This window comes from Sus scrofa, chromosome 16, assembly GCF_000003025.6.
Source record: "Sus scrofa isolate TJ Tabasco breed Duroc chromosome 16, Sscrofa11.1, whole genome shotgun sequence".
Taxonomy (NCBI): Eukaryota; Metazoa; Chordata; class Mammalia; order Artiodactyla; family Suidae; genus Sus; species Sus scrofa.
The window spans coordinates 27,084,706-27,106,349 of NC_010458.4; the positions used below are offsets into that span (position 1 = coordinate 27,084,706).

General features: G+C 36.3%; 1 long non-coding RNA gene across 1 annotated transcript in view; it reads left to right on the forward strand.

The window, feature by feature from the left end:
* The window catches only part of LOC106505886, a 54,846-nt gene extending 34,982 nt beyond the window's left edge, over nucleotides 1-19,864 (forward strand). The window contains exon 5 of the long non-coding RNA XR_002339572.1: nucleotides 19,243-19,864. This is a non-coding gene — a long non-coding RNA (uncharacterized LOC106505886). The remainder of the gene's footprint in view (nucleotides 1-19,242) is intronic.

Genomic DNA, 21,644 nt, shown 5'->3' on the forward strand with positions numbered 1-21,644 from the left:
AATATTTTGTGATACATGAAACTTATTTGAAATTCAGATTTAAGTGTGTATGAATACAGTTTTATTGGAATACAGCCATGTTCATTCTTTTATGTAAGACTTTTGGTTGCTTTTATGTAACAACTATAGAGTTGAGTCATTGCAATAGAAACCACATTTGGACTGTAAAGCTTACAATATTAACTCTTTGGCCCTTTGGGAAATGCTTGTCAACCCTTGTTCCATATCCACTGAGAATTCTCTTTTGCTCAACAGTGTACAGCCATGAAGTGGGCACACCCGAGGCAGGGGACAAGTGTCATAAGGAAGTGAGGCGGGGGCAGGAGAAACATGAAGAGCTTTAAAAGTCACCTTTGCCAGTGTCACAGGTTGTCTGCAGCTAAAGCTGCTCTTTGCTTTGCTCTTAAGAATTTTGTGCATATATTTAATAGAAGGAACAAAGATCCAGGAAAATTAGATAAATTGGGACACAGAAAACAGGGAAAGAATAGCTGTTGCTTTGCCATAGTCAAGCACTTTTCCCCATCTCTGACTCCTGCTTGCTGCCTCACCATCTTCTGTGGTTCTTCTTGAGATAGGAATGGAGGAGGAGGAGAGACGGAAAGGGAGGAAGAATTTTATATGAAAGCAGAAGATTTGGATAACTGAAGTAGAAATCAAAGTGAGAATGGTAGAGAAAAAGATTATGGTGTAGTGAGAAGGGACTTGCAAAAAGTTCTGAGCCATTGATGGTGTCATCCTCTATTCCTACTACAAGTTAAACTTTCTACAAGGAGGCCATAGAGCCTTTATTAACTGATCAATTCCTTGGAATAAAGATCAGGAAGATAAGGATGTAGAAAGAAGGTGGCTATGAGACAAGGCACCAAAAACTAATTTTGCCAACATTAATATGATAAAAAGTAATTTTTTAAGCTTGTTGCCCCTAGACTCTAGATTCGAGTAAAAGCTTATACATGAGCCTAATGTGTAGACAACATATAGATAGACCAGTTGTGACTAAAGCTGGCCTGACTTCTAGCCACACACACCCATCTCCCTTTGCCAAGGATTTCCACAGGGATTTCAAGGCTCTCTTCCTCTCTCAAGAAAATCACCACTTTCTTATCTGGGGGCCTGGAGGAGGTCATTCTGTCTTTGCAAGAGTCACTTTGAATCTAATTGTCAGAAAGAGGGAGGACATAAACATATGTTTGCAGTCTCTGTCCACATTGGATTTGTATAACTGTCATAAAATGGTTTATAGTTTGGTAATCCACAGATAAATTCACAGCTCACACATTTTAAAGCTATGTTGTAATTCTCCTATGAGATTCAGAAACTCTAAGGGTTAGCTTATGATGCACATGAAGCAGACATAGGTTTATTTCATGTGGTGTTGGCCGACTTTTTAGGGCATCAGACACATGGAAGAAGAGGACTATTAATCCCTAATTTTAAATAACGATGTTAGAAGAAAAGGAACTGCCAACTCTAGGAGTGAACAGGATTCTTTGTCACCTTAATCCATGGCAGGTTTAGATTTATAAAGGCATTTGCCATTTTTGTTGAACAAGTCAAAGTGAACAATTAAGAACAAATTTATCAACAAAAGCATTAAGACAACATTTTGTCTTCCTTTAAAGAGTTTTCCATCTTTGTTTATTCCATGGCACATAGGTCAACTTTTTAGAAGACCAGGAGACATGGGGTTTTCTGCACCCTCCTTGCCATTTACTTGTTCAGACCACACAAACGAACCACATTAGAAAACACAAAAATGTGCCAAGAACATCTTCCTCTCTCCCCATCACACTTGTAGCCACCTTTTCCTAATGGAGCATGGAATTCCATAACCTCAGGGAACATCAAAATATTTCCAAATACTCTAGAAAATGGATTTGGACCTTGCTTATTATTTTGCCTTGAGAAATACATTACCAGCATTTGTGTTCGAAGCTGATGTTCTGTTACCCAGAATGTTGCCTTGGAAACCAATGTACAGTGAGGAATAGACAGTGGAAGTCCTCTACCTCTCCAGGCTCACCTCTTTCCTGTAGCTGAAGGGAACATTATATTTCTCCTCAGCTCTACTCCAAAATCAACAGGAAAAAAATGCTAAGTGCAAAATATTAGTTATCTTCTACTTACATAAAGACTCCCCTAAGGATCCTATCCTATAATGTAAGTACTTCAAAGAGAACCACATGACTGGGTAGGCAGATATCGAATTCAACAAATGTTCAACTTAACACAGGCTCATGTTGAAAACAGAACCTCTATAATTCATTTACAGTGTGGGCTAAAGTCATGGAGACCACAGAAAGCTCTCCTAAATAAATCAACTAGGATGATCATTAATACTTGTAGGGCTCATGATCTCTAAATAGCAGTTCTTTGTGAAAGGCAGAAGTTGGAGGGAAAGATCATTACTCTTGCATAGTTAAAACTGAACAAAAATATAAGAAGTAATATCAGCACAAAATAACTTTTTCTTGTACAGAAACTCTCATCAAAATCAAAGGCATACTTTGGAGCAGTGATAAATCTGTTCCAGATTTGCTCCACCTGGGGTTTGAACAATTATCAGATGATTATGCCTCAAATAGATTTTTCAGGGTTCCATTTCCCTATCACAAACTGCAAAGGGTTTTCTTGTGCTCTACTACTTAACGGAGCATTGTGTTCCTTCATGAAAGCTTAAAAAGTTCAGAGAAATTTAGAAAGATTAAATGCATTATGACTCTGGAAATGAATTGTTGGGGGCAGAGAAATGCTTGAAAACCTTATGACTCTTTTGCAGTAATGGCTAGTTTAAGGGTTGGATGGAGTAGGAGAATTGAGTGTTCAGGGGTGGGGAGAGTTGAATGTGGAGGAAGGAAGAAAACCATCATGTACAGAGTTAAGTGATGGTGCGTTATTACTAGACAGTAAGTTTGAAATGGTTCCAAAGAATAATAAGTGAAAAGGCTAATGTGAGCAGGTGGGGAAAGTTTGACATTATTAGTGATTGTGATGACTGAAGGGAGGCTTCCTTCAGGAAGCTTTAAAAGCAGGCCTGTGTGTTTCACAGATGAAGGGTGCTCAAGCTTAAAGAGGTCTCTTGCAATTTTCAGTAATAACTAGGCAGCAAGACTTAAAATCCACAGGACAATGGTATTTTTGTAGCCTGTAGGAGGACAGCAACTCACAGCACTGTAGCAAGGTAGAAAATGCAGAGCGAGGCTAGGGCAAAGTACAGGAGGCAGCAAATTCATATTCAGTGTAATTATGAGTTCAGTAGTTGTATGTTGCTCTATGGTAACACCTCCAAGAGCCAAGTTATAGACAAATGTTTATAAAATATAAACCATAGACCTAGTACTAAGCAAGGTGCTGTGAGACAGACAAAAGCCCAAGGAGGTTAAGGCCTGTCTCTGAACACGGAGTCATTTTATGAACCAAAATACATGTAATAATGTAGCAGATTATTTGATACTAATAATTTGAATCTAGGAATAAAATATAATAAAGTGCTGATTATTGCTATAGACAGTAATGGGCTGGGTTCCCCAGGGAAGGCTTTAAGAGAAGTAATTTAGGAAAGGTTTCTCAAGAATGGATGCAGTGGTTCAGCAGCCCCTCCACAGTGTCAGTGGGAGAGATGTACAGTTGGAAATATGTGGGAGTTTTTAAAAGCTGTTTTGTCTTTATTTTTAATTATGGTCAAATACACATGCATAACGTAAAATTTACTATATTAGTCATTAGTGTACAGTTCAGTGCCATTAACTATATTAACATTGTTAAATAACCACCACCTCCATCCATCTTCAGAAATATTTTCACCTTATGAAACTGAAATTCTGTACCCACTAAATACTAACTCCCCACCCCCCTCTCCCCAGTCACTGGCAACCACTATTCTACTTTCTTTCTATGTGAATTTGACTATCCTAAGTACATCATACAAGTAGAATCATATATGTAACTAATAACACTTTATATTATGGTTTTTTTGTTTTGTTTTGTATTTTGTCTTTTTAGGGCCACACCCACGGCATATGGAGGTTCCCAGGCTGGGGGTCTAATGGGAGCTGTTGCTGCCAGCCCACACCAGAGCCACAGCAACACCAGATCTGAGCCGTGTCTTCCACCTACACCACAGTTCATGGCAACGCTGTGTCCTTAACCCACTGAGAGAGGCCAGGGATCATCCACAACCTCATGGTTCCTAGTTGGATTCATTTCCGCTAGGCCACGATGGGAAATATAGTATACTATATATAAGGATATACTATGTTCCATATCTTCTAAAAATAGAACATGAACAACACACTCTAGAAAAATGTCCATCAAAAGAGTTAATTTTAATTTTGATTTTGAAACATAAAAGTCTTCATTTCTGTTGCCCATATTGTAATAACAGCCTTAACCCAAAAGTGTGACTCTAAGAATGGAAATTTCAGAGTATAAAGTATGTAAGCTTTGAGAGGGTATGAGATAAATATTTCCTTTAGATGCAATTTGCTGCTTTTATACATACACCTTCCCTGAGAGTGCACCTAGAAGTAGGATATCTAATCACTTTTATCTGGAATCTAATATATGGCACAAATGAACCTTCCACAGAAAAGATAATCATGGACTTGGAAAATAGACCTTGGTTGCCAAGGTGGAAGGGGAGGGAGTGGGATGGATTAGGAGCTTGGGGTTAATAGATGCAGACTATTGCCTTTGGAATGGATTAACAATGAGATCCTGCTGTGTAGCACTGGGAACTATATCTAGTCACTTATGATGGAACATGAAAATGTGAGAAAAAAGAATGTATACATGCATGTGTAACTGGGTCACCATGCTGTACAGTAGAAAAAAATGGATTGGGGAAATAGCAAAAAAAAACTTTTTAAATAAAATAAAAATAAAACGAACTTCAAAAAAAAAAAGAAGTAGGATATCTATAAAGGGTTGGAGAGGTCTATTCTCAGAGCACAAAAAATAGTTCTAAAATTCTTTCGTGCATAAATAATTGAATGTTATCCATATTGAAAAGAATATCCAAAAATATTAAACAATAATATACAATGAAAATTAATTTTATAAATGTATTTCTTACCTCGAATTATAGTTTTCTTAGTTTAGCTAAAGTCATATTTAATAAAAAGAAAAAAAAATTTAATGAAGAAATATGGAGCCCCTCCCTGATGGTAATTTGCAAAAGATGGAGAGGAGAGTAAGATGATAATTTCAGTAATGTTTTATAAATTATTTTTAATAGACTTGATTTTTAAAGACTTTATTAATTTAATTAATTAATTTTTAAAATTTGCTTTCTAGGGCTGCACCCATGGCATATGGAAGTTCCCAGGCTAGAGGTTGAATTGGAGCTATAGCTGCCAGCCTACACCACAGCCACAGCAACGCGGGATCTGGGCCATGTCTGTGACCTACACCACAACTCATGGCAACACCAGATCCCCGACCCACTGAGCAAGGCCACAGATTGAACTACATCCTCATGGATATCGTCAAATTCATTTCCACTGCACCACATTGGGAGCTCCCTAGATTTTATTATTTTAGAACTGTTTTAAGTTCATGAAAAATTGAGAAGAAGGTACAGAGATTTCCCATATACCCTTTCCCCTACTCCTGCACAGCCACCCCATTAGCAACATCCTTCACCAGAGTGGTACACTTGTTATAACTGATGAACCTACACCTACACATCATAGTTACCCAGAGTCCATAGTACACCTTAGGGTACTCTCTTGGTGTTGTATATTCTATAGATTTGGACAAATTTATAATGACATGTATCTATCATTATAGTACTTAACAGAGTATTTTCACTGCCCTAAAACCCCTCCATGCTCTGCCTGTTCATCCCTCCTCTCTTCCAAACCCTGATAACCACTGATCTTTTTGTTGTCTCCATAGTTTTGCCTTTTCTAGGATGTTATATAGTTGGAATCATAAAGTATGTAGGCTTTTCTTATTGGCTTCTTTTACTTAATAATGCATATATAAGATTCTTCCATGTCTTTTAGGGTTTAATAGCTCATTTAATTTCAGAGCTAAATAATATCCCACCATTTGGATGTACCACAGTTTATTTATTCATTTACCTGCTGAAGGATATCTTATTTGCTTCCAAGTTTTGGCAATTATGAATAGAACTACTATAAACATCTATGTGCAGAGTACTGTGTAGATATAAATTTTCAACTCCTTTGGGTAAATACCAAGAAGAACAATTGGTAGACAATATGGTAAGAATTGTTCAGTTTTGTAAGAAACCACCAAACTGTCTCCCAAAGTGGCTTTTACCAGTTTGCATTCCCACCAGCAATGAATGCAAGTTCTTATTGTTCCACATCCTTTCCAGCATTGGACCTTATCTGTGTTGTGAATTTTTGGTGTTCTAATAGATGTGTAGTAGTATTTCGTTGCTTTAATTTGCATTTCCTTGATATGTATGTGCAGCATCTTTTCATATGCTTACTTGACATCTGTATATCTTCTTGGTGAGGTATCTGTTAAGGTCTTTGGCCCATTTTTTAATTTATTTTTTTATTGTTATTTCCCCAATACAATTTTTTTCCTGCTGTACAGCATGGTGACCCAGTTACACATACATTTATACATTCTTTTTTCTCACATTTTCATGCTCCATCATAAGTGACTAGATATAGTTCCCAGTGCTACACAGCAGGATCTCATTGTTAATCCATTCCAAAAGTAATAGTTTGCATCTATTAACCCCAAGCTCCCCAACCACCCCACTTCCTCCCCCTCCCCCTTGGCAATCACAAGTCTATTCTGCAAGTCCATGATTATCTTTTCTGTGGAAGGTTCATTTGTGCAATATAGTAGATTCCAGATATAATTGATATCATATGGTATTTGTCTTTCTCTTTCTAAAGTACTTCACTAAGTTATGAGTCTCTAGTTCCTCCCATGTTGCTGAAAAATGGCCCATTTTTTATTTGTTTTTTTTTTGTTTTGCTTTGTTTGTTTGTTTGTTTTTCTTTTTGCTATTTCTTGGGCCACTCCCGCGGCATATGGAGGTTCCCAGGCTAGGGGTCTAATCAGAGCTGTAGCCACCGGCCTATGCCAGATCCACAGCAATGCGGGATCCGAGCCGCGTCTGCAACCTACACCACACGCAGCTCAAGGCAACACCTGATCGTTAATCCACTGAGCAAGGGCAGGGACCGAACCCGCAACCTCATGGTTCCTAGTCAGATTCATTAACCACTGCGCCACACCGGGAACTCCCCATTTTTTATTTGAGTTTTTTGTTTTCTTATTGTCACTTTTTTTTTTCTTTTTCAGCCACATCCCTGGCACATGAAAGTTCCCAGGCCAAGCTTTAAATCCGAGCCACAGCTACAACCTATGCCACCGCTGCAGCAATGCCAGATCCTTAACCCACTGCACTGGGCCAGGGATTGAACTGGTGCCACCACAGAGACAATGCCAGATTATTAACCCACTGTGCCACTGAAGGAACTCCTTATTATAAAGTTTTAAGAGGTTTTGGGTTTTTTTTTTTTTTTGGATGGGTGTATACTTTGGATAACAGCCCATTATCAGATGTTTCTTTTGCAAATATTTTCTTCCAGTCTGTGGCTTGTCTTCTCATTCTCTTGACATTGCCTCTCACAGAGAAGTTTATAATTTTAATGAAGTCTAGCTTACCAACTATTTCTTTCATGAATCAAGCCCTTGGTGTTTTATTTAAAAAGTCATCACCATACCCAAAGTCATCTAGGTTTTCTCCTTTGTTATCTTCTAGGAGTTTTATAGTTTTTTCTTTTATATTTATGTCTATGATCCATTTTGAGTTAATTTTTGTGAAGATCTTAAGGTCTGTGTCTAGATTCACTTTATCACACATGATATCCAGTTGTTCCAGCACTATTCATTGAAAAGATTATCTTTGCTTCTTTTATGTTTCTTTTGCTTTTCTGTCAAATAGCACTTGACTATATTTATGTGACTCTATTTCTGAGTCCTCTGTTCTATTCCTTTCTTTCACCAATACCGTACTGTCTTGATTACTACAGCTTTATTGTAAGTCTCAAGGCTGGGCTGGTCACAATCTTCCAACTTTGTTCTTCTCCCTCAATATTGTGTTGGTTATTCTGAGTGTTTTGCCTCTCCATATAAACTTCATGAGTTTTTTGATTCCATGAAATAATTGGGATTTTGGTTAGTGTTGCACTGAATCTATAGATTGAGCTGGGAAGAACTGACAGCTTGACTATATTGAATTTTCCTATCCATAAGCATAGAATATATCTCCATTTATTTATTTCTTTAATTTCATTCATTAGTATTTTGTATATTTTTCATATATCTTATACATATTTTGCTAGATTTATATCTAAATTTTTTACTTTGTGTTCTAATGCAAATGTATTTTTAATTCAAATTCCAGTTTTTCTTTGCCGGTATTTAAGAAAGTAATGAATTTTTATATATTAATCTTGTATCCTGCAAACTTATTATCATTGCTTATTAGTCCCAGGAGTTTTTTGTCAGTTCTCTCAGATTATCTTCATAGATGAATGCCATCTGTGAAGAGTGATAGTTTTTTTTTCCTTCCCAATCCGTATAATTATATTTACCTTTCCTGTCTTATTTCATTAGCTAGAACTCTGAGTACAATGTTGAAAAGAAGTGGTGAGAAATGACATCCTTGATTTATACCTGATCTTAGTGGGAAGGCTTTGAGTTTTTCACAATTAAATGTGATTTTACCTGTAGTTTGTTTGTAGATGTTCTTAATTAAGTTGAGAAAGGTCCTCTCTAGTCCTAATTATTTGAAATTTTTTATCATAAATGAGTATTGGATTTATCCAATGATTTTCCTGCATCTATTGATGTGATTACATGGTCTTTTTTCTTTAGCTAATTTATATGATGGATTACATTAATTGGTTTTCAAATGTTGAATCAACCTTGCATATCTTGGATAAATGCTACTTGTGTAATGCGTAAATTCTTTTTATGCATTATTGGATTTGATTAACTAATATTTTGCTGAAGATTTTTGCATCTATTTATAAGAGATATTGGATATAGTTTTCTTGTATGTCTTTGTCTTATTATGGTATTAGGGTAATGCTGGACTATTGAATGAGTTCAGAAGTACTTCCTCTACTTCTGTATTCTGAAGGATATTGTAGAGAGTTAATATAATTTCTTTCTTAAATATTTGGTATCATATACCAGTCAAACCAGGTGGGCCTGATATTTTCTATTGTGGATGGTTATTTCTCAATTTCTTTAATGGATATAGGCCTATTTAGTTTGCCTCTTTCTTCTTATGTGAGTTTTGGCAAATTGTATTTTTTAAGGAGTTGGATCATTTCATCTCTGTTATCAAATTTGTGGGCATAGAGTTGTTCATAGTATTATTTTACTGTCCTTTTAATGTCCAAGGGATCTGTAGTAATCTCTTTCACTTCTGATACTAGCAACTACTATCCTCTCTCTTTTTTCTTAGCCTGACTAGAAGCTTATCAATTTTATTTATATTTTTCAAAGAATCAGCTTTTAGTTTTATTGATTAATTTCTATTGATTTCCTGTTTTCAATTTTACTCTATATAAATTATTTTTGGTAATAATTGACTAAAGAAAAGCTAAGTCTGGGCTTATAATTCTCTTGATTAAGAGATTGAAGAAATATGTATCTCTATTGAATGATGTATAAGCCTGTGAAGTCCTCTAGAGGATCAACAGAATGTTTTCTTGATATGAAATCTTAATTATAGCTTTTTAGGCTCTCTCCAGTTCATCTATTGTAACACTTCACCTTTGGATATGTAATATTCAACAATATCTTACTACTATTTTATAGATAATAATTTTTTTCCATTGAATTAAACATGTAATAAACAAGCTTATTTCAAATATGCCTCCAAATCATACAAAAAGGACATCTCCTTTGAGATCTACTTCATATTCTGTCTTTGTGTTAATATTAGCATAATAATTTCTTATAGCTTCCATTTATTTATTTTAAACAGTGCAGAAAATTTAATAAAGCACTCAAATGGATATATAAACAAGTACCCTTCTAATACAAAGATGGTTGTTTTATGGAAATCAAACAAGTTGACTGGTAGGCAGAAATGGATGACAATGCTTGATATCCTGTTGCTAGATGAAAGTCTAAATTTGAAATAGAGTAAGTGACTTATAAGTAGCAAAGTAAAAGTTGAGGTTCCATAGAATATACATATGTGCTTGAGATAGCCTATCTGGCTGTTTTGATTAAAGAGTAAAGGCTAGCAACATGGGTGTTGAAAAAATAAAAATTACATGCATGCACACACATACATACTCCAGCTGATGAAAGGTATGTAAACCTGTATTCCAAAGTTTGGTCTAAATTCAGAGAGTGGTATCTCTCCCTGGATACTAGAAAGAATACCACATAGTTAAACGTGGTATAGCTACATAGCATTAAGTTAAATATATCCTTACAACTAGCTTATTTGAAGGGATGACATAATCAGGTTTTCCAACCAAAAACTACCAGCTTTTGGCCCAAGGCTAGCTGCTCTTTCCCATTTGCTATTTTATCTTGGTTATTCAATCTGGTAGACTGTGGTCAGTAACAAAATATTGTCACCCAGGCAAAGTCTTGCAAAACCCACTTCAGGCAGGGGGAAAAAAATAGTTTAGTTACTAGAGCTCAGGCACAGTTAAGTGTTAACAATCCAGAAAGTATCTTCAGTTGAATCAGTCAAAGGCATCTGCCATTGATGCAATGAAAACAGTCAAATAAGAAGTCAAATAAGCTGGCTGATCCTGAGTCCACAGGTGAGGTGATAGACAACATCTATTTGTCACAAAAAAGGAGTGAAGGAAATAGAAATACCAGGCAGATCCTAATACCCTTTCTACTAGGAGACTTCACAATTCCTCTGTTGCTTTCATCACTACACTCTCAAGATATGGCTTTCATAAATTCTTCTGCTTCCATTCTGGGAACTATTCAAATCTTAGAATACCACCTTATCTTTTCCTCTTGTACAATGATCCCTGCAACAGAAGAATCATGTTCAGGGCTTGGTGGCCAAAGCTACTGGTAGAAGACCCCTACCAAATCCAAGTCTTTCTTGCTCTTCTGTTGACTCTTACAATAATGTTCAAATAACAGTCAACACCTTCTATGTGGTTTGTAGAGGTCATGCACGACTATCTTCCTATGGATCTGCCTATTGTTTAATGTATATGTTCTTTTAAGTCATGATTCCTACTTACATCTCTTAGAGATAAGGTTTTTGTGTCTCATGGCCACCGTCTCTCATAGATCATTAGGGTGGAGATCATTGATAACAGGGACTGATTTCTGATTTAACTTTTCATGGAAAACACCTAACAGGACATAGTAACTTCTAGATGCCAGATATATTTTCCTTAACTAATTGAATGACATTTTCTTCAGTTACTTTAGTTTCCTAGAAATCAGTTTTCAGTGGCTTTCTTTTCCAGCTCCATTAACAGCCTTCACACTGAAATAATTAGCCATTGCCTTGGGTCTTGGGAGGGAGAAACAACTTCCAGATCCTGGCTATTAATTTAAGAGGATTCATATTAGATGCAGAATTAGTGTCATGCTTGATTGAGCCTTTCTTGTCTTAAAACATGCCTCAGGCCACATCTGAATGTACCAAAATACAGTAGGAATTTTAGAGCTGTTGTAAATCTTGGTCATGGCCATCAGCATAGGAGAACACAAAGTACAGGATCTCATGCTAGACACTGTGAAGGTGAATAGAACAGAAGGGCCACATGTAGCCCTTGAGATAATTATACTCATAGTGATAAGCCAGACATTGAAACAAATCTAAAGTATGTAAGGTTTTGAGCTCCCCAAAAGTTTAATAGTCAACTGATCTATGTTCTAAAACAATGGGGACAAGTCTGCAAGTAGTAAGTAAAGAACCAGCATCTTTGTTTGCTCCTACCTCTTCCCCAATCTCTATTCACCCATCTGCCTTAAGTGATTTTTAACTCATACTGTCACCCAACACACACACACACACACACACACACACACACACACACACACAGTCTCCAGTTACCCAATTATATACTAATCTAATTTGGCTAAAGTGTCAAAAAAATTATTTTCTTCTAATTCAATCTAATTAAAGTGAAAGTTTTTAAAAGAAAACTAAAAGGGAAAAAAGCTAAAATAACAAAACCAAAGAGTATAGAAACAGATGATTTTCACAGAACATATGCTTATGAGCCAAATTTAATTCATTTTAATACATTTAACAGGGTAGATTGATTTGTGCATTTACTGCCTTCACTTCAAAAGGAGAGCGTCCTGCCAGCACTGAGCACATTTATACATCAAAAGTGATTTCTATGACTAGGACTCACTCAGTGATGCAGGCAGCCCCATCAGTGCTCCAGGCAGCCCCATCAGTGCTCCCTCCATAAGATGATTTACAATGGCTACATGTCCTCCCACCAAAAAAAACCCCAAACCCCAAAAACAAAACAGTAATAAAGTACAGATTGTTATAACTCCATTCACCACAAAACTTGAAAAACAGAGCTGAAGTCTGCCTTCCTTCCATTTGACCCCCTGCCAATCACTTTATCCCACTGCACTTTGCCTCCTGCCTCCAGCACTTCTCTAGAATTGTTCCCAGAAGGTCAGCAGCAACCTCCTGATTGCCAAATCCAATTCCCAGTTGGCTATACTTGTTTTTTGACCCTGTTGGCCAACTCTTCATTCTTGGACCTCTTTTCCCTCTGTTTCTGTAATACTTCTGGTTAAAATCCTACCAGATAATGTTTGTGTTTGTTTGTTACTTTTAAAATCGGCTTGAACTGATAAATAATAGGAATTTCTGTCACATGGTCTCTTCCCATCACTCTGGCCCATCCCTTTGTCACTTTTTCTCTTTCTGTCTCCATTTCTCTTTCTCTCTCTGGTAGCAACTTTATGTTTAGCTATTTCATAGGTGTAGTTATTTATTCTATCTTCATTTGCGTCACTTCCCCTCTTTTCTCTCAAAAATTTTGCCACTTACAATGCGAAGGCTTCTCAACCCACCTTGCAAACCCTGTATCACTGACTCCCATTTTCCCACTGTCTGCTGTCTACTGCTACATTCATTAATGGGCTTTACTCTTCCTACACCCTTGGCCTGGAGGGATAAATGAAAAGGACAGTCTAGGCACCCCTATGCAGCCACAAGTGTTTTCATTTTTAAAAGTTTACCAACCCTTAAAGGCAAAATTTGAATAATACCACTTTGATTTCCTTGGTCAATATTTATTAGTTCTTCCTATCAACCATTCCAACCCTGTATTACACTTTTCTTTTAAGATCTCACATAGCATGTCACGCAAATTACTAGACTATAAATTCCTTGAGGGCAGAAGTCAATCTTAAATACTTGGGTTGCTTGGTATAGTGTTTTGCAGTGATTCATTCACATGTTCACTTATTTTTATCAAGGAACATTCATTGACCACATACTCATGCCAGACACATTTTGGGCCATGAAAGTACAGTGATGGGCAGATAGATACAGTCCCTGCCCTCCAGGGACTATCAAGAAAACAGCCCTATGGAGGAAAATAAATAGGCTAATTGCAGAGAGCAGCAAGTACTATGAAGAGAAGAAAGCAGTAAGATAGAGATTAATTGGGTCAACTTGACACACGAAATTAAGGAAGGCTGTTTATCTGAGTTGAGATCGAAATAAGAACAAGTAAGCCACACACACAAAAAAATATATGCAGGGGTAACGGTCCGTATAAAGGGAGCAAGAAGATTAGAATGGAAATTAAGCAGGGGGAGATTGTATAGGACTGTGTAGTCCCTGAAAAGGATTTATTTGTAATGCCTTGGGGAAATATAGGAGGATATTAATCAGAAAATTGGTGTGATCTGAATTCTATTTCTGCCTGTTATGTAAAGAGCAAACCAGAGAGTGGATACAGGAGACCAGCTAAGAGATGATGCAAGAGCCTGAGAGGAATAACGGTGCTTTGTGGTAGTTTGGGACTTAGGAGATGGAGAAAATGGTTATATTTGTGATAGATTTTAGAGTTGGCACCAACAGCATTTAAGTTGGTCGAGATTCGAACTGAGAGTTATCCCATAGTGGTTACTTTAATAAAGGTTTGTGGATTGTCTGATGGCTGATGAATTCAGATACTTTCAAGGCTACATGATTTTCTAAGATCCTACAAGTATGGCTTAACAATACAAAAAAAAAATTTAGGCAGAAATGTATATATGATTCCCACCAAGGGAAGAAGTAATATTTTAATTCCAGCCTAAATCCAAATGCCACAATCCCTACCTTCATTCCTGCCACATATTTCTATATTTCTTGGGAAATAATTAAGCATTTTTAAGTGGATTTAAGGGAAATGTAAAATGAAATATGTGAATATGTAAAATACCTCAGACTCTTTAAATAAATTGGCAGTTTAACCTGAATCAATTGAAGGATGAATCAAGGATAATTAGAAGAAACTCTGCTTTGACCACCTCATAAATTCACCTTTTAGTAGTTCTTTAAAAGTTGTTAGAGTTTTCTCTACAAATGAACAATTCTGATGTAAGTTATCTTAAAAAGCTCCTAAATGGCTCCCAACATGTCTGTTATCAGAAAGAAAAAAAAGTGCTTAGAGGAAAAATTTTAGAGACTTGAAGGAAAAAATGAGTTCAATTTGTAGTAGTTTTCAAACCTCATCAGGCCTGCAAATATAATTCTGACTGTTTGTACTGACTCTTCCTGCAGCAACTAACCATGCCTTCTCTTTCTCAGACACTTTCAGTTCTAATTATGTATACATGCATCTAAATATGTATGTATATATGTATTTGCCTAATAGATTTTTTTGGAGTTTTTAAAAAAATAATTTTAGACTTACAGAAGTATTGCAAGACTGTGCAGAATTTCTATGTACCATTCTCCCAGCTTTCTCTAATGTTTGTATTTTACATAACCATAGAATATGTATGAAAACTAAGGAATTAATCTTGGTATGATTAAGTAATAAACAGAACTAATTCAGATTTTTAACAGTTTTTTTTTTCCCCAGTAACTCTCCTTTGTCTATACCAGGATCCTACATTACACTTGCATCAGAGGTCAGCAAAACTCTGGCCCCACTTTCTAGTTTTGTTAATAAAGTTTTTATTGGAATATGATCATGATCATTTTTTCTGTATTGTCTCTGTCTACTTTTATGGTAGGGATGAATAGATGTAGCAAAGACTATATGGCCTATAAAGCCTAAAATATTTAATCTGTATCTTTGTTTTTTTTAAAGTTTTGCCCACCCCTGATTTAGATGTAATGTCTCCTGGTCACCTATGTATTATTGGGAAAGGCCCTTCTCAGGGTGTCATATCAGTGATCATGGTATAGTAATTAATACTCGGGATGTTAACATTGATCACTTGGCTAAGATGGAAAGTCACAAAATAGTCATTTTCCTCTGTTAATTATTAAATATTTTGAAAGAGATGTTTTAAGATCCTGCAGAAATCTTTTTTTGATTAAATTTTAGCCAATAGATTTAAGCAACCATAATGGATTCCACCTACAGCAATTCTTTTTTTTTTTTTTTCTTTTTCTTTTTTTTTTGGCTTTTTAGGGCTGCATTTGCAGCATAGGGAAGTTTCCAGGCTAGGGATCAAATCTCAGCTGTAGCTGCCAGCCCACTCCACAGCTAGAACAACATGGGATCCAAGCTGCATCTGTGACCCACACCACAGCTCATGGAAATGCTGAATCCTTAACCCACTGAGTGGGGCCAGGGATTGAACCCGCGTCCTCATGGATACTAGTTGGGTTCATTACTGCAGAACTGCAGAAAGAACTCCTGACCTACAGCAATTCTTACTATGATATTATAATGATGATTTGTTATTTTTTTACATGTATTAATTGGATTTCTTCAGGAAGGAAGAATTGTTACTTCTAGATTATTTATTTATTTATATTAGTAGGAAATAATGGATATTTATTTTAGTCTTTGATTAGAATCCATACAGTCACATTTTGTTATTCAAGCTGTTCTAAATTTGGCCTTTGGGGGTATTTTTTAGAATTCTAAAAATGTGCCCTTTTGATATACCTCAATTCTTTTGCGTGTGTGCACTTCTTTAATTTCAGACACCGCAAGATGCTCAGGCTAATTTTGTATCTTCCCTGACTCAGTCCTGGTGTAAACCAGTTTTCCAAGGAGCTCTGGTTCCTTTTACTGGAGAATAGTATTTAGAAAACAAGCTCTTGGTGATAGAGGTGTTCATTGTTACTGGGATATGGCTATTCTAGCCAATCTCAATGGATAAAGCTAATATAGTAATTCATTTATTCATTTGCTTATTTGCCTGTATACATATTTAAAAACAATATGAGTCCATTTTGATGCCTCTGATACCAATATATCTCTATAGGATTTATTCTACTTTCCTCCTCTCCTAATTTATAACTTCTTTCTCTGAAATTGAGAAACCCGGCTCTTATTACCTATCACATATATACTGAGTTATCAACTATAGTATTAAAAAAAAGCTAGTTTCAGAATTCCTTGGGAGAAATAAAATTTCCAATTATAGTAAGTGTTTGTATACAGTTCTTTTATCTTTAGACTTATGGTGCTCCATCCAAATACTATTTCCCAAAGTTACTTCAGCCAGCCTCTTTCCTTCCATGTCTTTATTTTCATTTTGTGATTTAACTGCTGTATTATGTTGGGTAGAAGCAAATCACAGTTCTCACCGTCTAGGGAATAAGACTCACAAGGGCAGAGTTTTTCTTAGGTATCCTGTAGTTTCCATCTAAACACTTAGGACTAACAACTCCACAAACTTTATTATTAGGTCATGCTTGTGTTTCATTGGTTAATTTTTTTAAAATTTTATTCAGCTTGATGATAGAACATCAAAATGCCAGCACTGTACTATGGACATTCAGTCATTTCAACTCTTTTGACCATTAAGGCATTTCCCTAAACAACTGCCCTATCTCTGCTAAAACTGACTCAGGCACCTACACACAGACAAAGCCCAGGAGATCATAACTGTCCTCCTATAGCAGATAACCTCTGCTTAGGTCTTTCCTTTAATATTAATTCCTTCTCAGGTCAAACCAAGAGAGAATAGAAGACAGTGTTCTAAGAACTACTGTCTAGTTTTTATGCAGCTTACATTTTTTTTCCGGCCCATATTTGCTTCATTTAGGTATTGGATACATGAACCAAAACTGATTATCATAATATGTAAGCTAGGAGCATGATGAATTTTAATAATCATACTCTCCCCTTTATACTCTAGGATAGGTGTGGCTATCCCTAAATTTAAGTCTCTCCCAGTCCTTATGGGGAAACATGTGCAAAGCATTTGAGGATTATGGCCAAGTTTTCTAGAATTGGGACCCTGCCTGAATGAAATGAAGAACAAATCCTCTTAGAGAAGGCAATAGGCTCACCATGAGCCAAGCAAACCAAGGAATCATGCCTTGTCTTGGAGTGTAGCAGAAGAGGAAGGAGGCTTTGTTCTCTCATTAAACCTGGAGTAGGTTTGAATGAATTAGAAGCTATTGAACATCAAGTCTGCCATTAGATAAGAATCACTGGAGTTCCCGTTGTGTCTCAGCAATAACGAACCCAACTAGTAACGGTGAGGACTCAGGTTCGATCCTTGGCCTTACTCAGTGAGTTAAGGATCCAGCATTTCTATGAGCTGTGGTGTAGGTTGCAGATGTGGCTAGGATCCAGCATTGCTGTGGCTGTGTCATAGGTGGGCAGTTATAGCTCCAATTAAACTCCTAGCCTGGGAACTTCCATATGCCTTGGGTGAGGCCCTAAAAAGAGAAAAAAAATCGCTGTTCCAATTTGCTGCATAGAGACCTTGTAAGCATAACTCTGAGATGTCTACTCACTCACTGATCTGGCACCAGGCCCATGACCAGCTCTGGGCTTAGCCCTACACTTTGAAAAGTATGAAAAAAATGTAAGAGACCTTGCTCTCCAAGGACTTTGCAGACTCATCATCTGCTTTCTTTATGGTCTACCACCATGTGGTGATAAAGAATAACCTTGATTAGAAGGTGCCACCTGTCACAGATGAACCTAACTGCAAGACAGGAACAGACTCACTGACATAGACAACAGACTTGTGGTTGCCAAGGTGGAAGAGAGGAAGGAGTGGGATGGACTGGGAGCTTGGGGTCAGTAGATACATTTACATTTAGAATGGATAAGCAATGACGTCCTGCTGTACAGCAAGGGAACTATATCTAGCCTTTTGGGATATACCATGATGGAAGAAAAGAAAGGGAATGTATGTGCATATGTAACTGAGGCACTTTGCTGTACAGCAGAAACTGGCACAACATTGTAAGTCAACTCTACTTAAATTAAAAAAAAAAGAAAGTGCAACATTATGAAAGACCATCAGAGTTAACAGTAAGTAGAGTTGAAATCATTGCATATTTTAAAACTGGAATATGAATGGAAAGTAAGTTAAGTCAGTGCTGCTTAGGACAGTGGAGGTGGCCAGGGCAAAGGAGAAAAGAAAGTAACAGACTGTTCAGTTGTTGACAGTGTTTTTGAAAGTATATGAACCAAACAGCACATGAACTAAAAGGGCCCAAATGCTCTACTTTAAAGTAGAACCAAACCTGGCACTGACGGTGAGCAAACAAAAATTTCCAAGAAAGAGGTACTGGAACAAAAGGCACTCTGAGTGTTTGTAATATATTGTCAGTTGTTTGAATTCTCACATGGCCTCCTAAAACAGCCAACTACCTGGATTGTGCATTTTCACTTTTGCCTTTCTACAACAATTCATACTCCCTACAGCCTTCAAAACAGTCCTTTAAAAGCATGCATTTTTCCCTGCTAACAAGCTTTCAAATAGCTTTCCATCACACTTTAATTTCTTGTCTTTTTCATCTTCATCTCACACCTTGACTGTCCTTCCTCACTATGCTCCAGTCATACTGGACTTTTTAAAATTCATTTCCACAATACCCAAAGCATTTGCTTTACAGTTCCTTCTCTGTCTTTTCAGTTCCTCACAGGACTGGTCCAGCTCATCTTTTAGCTTAAGTGTTATTTTCAGAGGGAAGTCTGTGCAGACTCTTTAAGCAGCCTCCTGAGGGCATTCTGTACCACGATACTTCACTTATTGACTCATAGAAAATATTCCAAATTATAATTAATTTACACATTTTTATATTAAATTATCTTTCTCTTTCATTAGCCATGGGAGAAGTGCCACCAACAGGAGTGGTGACATTTGGTAGAAGAATGAAGTCTTTATCCCAGCTGAGGCCAGGTAGGAAGGGAGCAGAGTGATTGAATACTCCACCCTCACTCTTCATTCCTTTTGGTCTTTTACTGGTTCCTTTTGACAACCAGGACCAGGAGCAAGGGAAACTGGATAATACAGCCCATAGAGGTTGGCTTTCTGAGATACATAGCAGACAGAAAAGGGTCAAGGGACAAATGGAGACTACCTACTGAAAACAGAACAAAGTGAGTTTCATGGGATTCAAAAAGAAAAGTATAGAGCACACTGTGCAAAGTCTGTGGTCAAAGAAACAATAGGAAAATAAATTATTTCCTGAATTGAAGAACGATTTGAGTCTACTGATCAAAACACTCATCAAAGGGCTCTGAAAGTATGCTATCTGGATACCATCTCTTCAAACATTACTTAAGTAAAGATTTGCTAGAGCTATCCAAATGATGAAACTAAATAACTCAAGAATGAGGGAAATAAATGAACTACAGATAAGCAATAAAACTCACAAACCAGAGACTTTAAAATATCAATCTTATTTTTAAATGTTTAAAAATACATGCAAATATCAAAAATAAAGTTGCAGGAGTTCCTGTTGTGGCTCAGCAGGTTAAGAATCCGACATGGCATCCATGAGGATGCAGGTTCAACCTCTGGCCTCGCTCAGTGGGTTGAGGATCTGGCATTGCTACAACTGTGGTGTAGGTCACAGATGCTGCTCAGATCCAGTGTTGCTGTGGCTGTAGTGTAGGCCAGGAGCTGCATCTCCAATTGGACCCCTAGCTCAGGAACCTCCGTATGTCTCAGGTGTGGGCATAAAAAATCTAGTCACTTATGATGGAGCATGATAATGTGAGAAAAAATAATGTATACATGTATGTGTGACTGGGTCACCTTGCTGTACAGTAGAAAATTGACAGAACACTGTAAATCAGCTATAGCAGAAAAAAATAAAAATCATTATAAATTAAAAAAGAAAAAAAGAAACTTATAAAACATAAAATCTTATCAAGTTGATTCCCACTTTGAATAATAGATGATACCAATAAAACTGTGAAATTGAGAGAGTAAGAAAGAGCAAAATTATTTTACAGGTATGTTGATGGAAACCATTGCATTCTTGTTATTCATAATCACAGAAAAATGGATCTAATTTTTAAATAAAAATAATTCCAAATAGCATACCTTAGAAATCAACTGAATAAAAATATATAAAAAATACCAAAGTGAAAAATAACCTCTGTGAAGTATTAACATGGAATGACATATGTAATCCTAAACAAAACTGGGTTGACACTCTATTATAAAACTAAAACTAATAGGTTTGTCAGATTCCATCTGTATGGTCTTTGAAAAGATGGTCTTAAAAGTGTGACATAAAGATTTAAATGCAAAAGATATTTTTAGATAAGTGTAAACAAATAAACAAAAAACAGTGACTGAATATCATAGAATTCAAGCCTAAAAGAACTGGATTAAGTGGAAAAAGGTCAACACTTTATACTGATTCAAGGTACAATCCCAAAGAAGATATTTTATAATTGTGAAATTTTGCAGAACAAATAACAGGTCACTGAAATGCACAAAAAAGTGATTTCAATAAACAGTCCTTGACTAAATACTATTTTAATGGGAGACTATCAGATCACTCTGAAATAGAAAAAAAAAAAGATGACATAGTTCATTTAAATAATATAATTACTAATGATGTTCTACAGTTTAGATTAAATGCTATATTTTGAGAATACATGCTAAACATTATTTCCTAGTCAAAAAAGAATTTACAATATTAATACTAGCTAGTTAATATACGTTTAGTTCCATTTCAGACCAGCCACCATGCCAAGGACTTTTTTGCATGTATCAGTTCGTTTAATCCTCACAGCAATACAATGAGAAGATAGACATTATTAAACGTATTAATGGGCCCATCACACTTTTGCTGAACCACTCTGCTGTTATTAAACATACTTAAAGATGCAGGAACTGAAACTTAAAGAACTTATCGAATTTGTGCTCCCCAAATCACAACTGCAGTGGAAAAACAGAATTCTAACTCTAGCGTGTGCGATTTCAGAGCTATGTTCCTAACAACTTTAATATATTCTGTCCCAGACTATTTCTTCCTAATTAGAAGATACTGATCAGGGCACAATCTCTGAGCACAATGCAATAAAATTAGAAATTAAGCTTAAAGAAAAGATAGTTTTATAAATTTTCTTGATTAATCTGTGTTTGGATCAAAAAAATTAAAAAAACCTCCAAAACAAGATAATGACATTGAAAACACTACATTAAAATAATATATGAGAAGCTCCCAATATATTTATATCCTTAAATTATTTTATTCTTAGAAGCAA